Source organism: Suricata suricatta, chromosome 9 (genome assembly GCF_006229205.1).
Source record: "Suricata suricatta isolate VVHF042 chromosome 9, meerkat_22Aug2017_6uvM2_HiC, whole genome shotgun sequence".
NCBI classification, from domain to species: Eukaryota; Metazoa; Chordata; class Mammalia; order Carnivora; family Herpestidae; genus Suricata; species Suricata suricatta.
The window spans coordinates 106,072,741-106,073,729 of record NC_043708.1 but is presented as its reverse complement, the minus strand read 5'-3'; the positions used below and the strand labels follow the sequence as shown (position 1 = coordinate 106,073,729).

Genomic DNA, 989 nt, shown 5'->3' with positions numbered 1-989 from the left:
GGAAGAGCCCCAAGACCCCACAAGAAACCGCCTCGCCCCAGGAGCCCCGGCAGCCGCCACGCCGCCCTGGGGCGCCCGCAGCCGGGTGCCACCCCGCCGCCGGCTGCCCCCCGCGCTCCCGAGCCCCGCCGAGCCTCGCGCCCACCAGGCAGAGCCGCGCAGCCCGCGGAGCCGCCCCCGTCTGGAGCCAGTCCGCTCCGGCTGCTCCGAGTCCCCGGTCCCCGACCGCCCGGCAACCGAGACACGCTCTGGGCTACCGCACCTGGGAGCGCCGGAGGGCGAGCGGACCGAGAAGCCCTGAGGAAGAGAAGGCGGCGACAGGGAAGGGGCGGCCCAGGCCTGCGGCTGCCGCAGCTCAAACCTCTCCGCGAGGAAGCGCTTGTGTGAGGAGAGCCCTCCCGCTTCGCGCGCAGCCGGGAGACCAAGCCACAGCCGTGCCCGCCGCTCTTCCCGCGAGATCCCAGCCACGGCTAGAGGCGGCCGCGGCGGCCCGAGTGACAGCCCAGAGAGCCTGTCGGCGGCGGCGCAGGAGGCGGGACCCGGAGCCCGTTGTGACCAATTGCAAAATAGAAAAGGTGATTCGTCCCGCCTACTACTTCTCCCCTCCCCCGCCCCTCACAATTAAGTAGGGGCAAAAGTAGCAGCTACCTTAAATTGTCGGAGCCAGTAATAGATCGCTGGAGGGTATCTTGGACAGCGGTGCTGCGTTTGTGTTTGGTCCTGCTCAGCCTCCGTAGACGCACCTGGTTCGGGGAAGAGGCTTAGAAGCCGTTACCCTTGGTTACAGCGCGGCCCAAAGTGCGCAAAAGGTTCTCACCTTCCTACTTAAAAGCGCACTCTCCTGGGGTTACCCGTGTGTAACCCCCTTCCCCCCATCTCGCCTTCCCTCCCTCTCAACCTCAAACAGGGCGCCATTGTTGAGATGCCCGTGTTTTCCAAACCCCAGGTTGGGACATCTGGTCTGACAAAGGACTCTTGTGATTCAACCA

At 66.3% G+C, this 989-nt stretch overlaps 1 protein-coding gene across 2 annotated transcripts in view; it reads right to left on the bottom strand.

The window, feature by feature from the left end:
- GLCE (glucuronic acid epimerase) overlaps positions 1-432 on the bottom strand; it is a 106,088-nt gene extending 105,656 nt beyond the window's left edge. For both annotated transcript variants that reach the window (XM_029952106.1, XM_029952105.1), the window contains exon 1: positions 263-432. The gene's annotated coding sequence lies outside the window, so the exon portion shown is untranslated. The remainder of the gene's footprint in view (positions 1-262) is intronic.
- Positions 433-989: the final 557 nt, after the last annotated feature.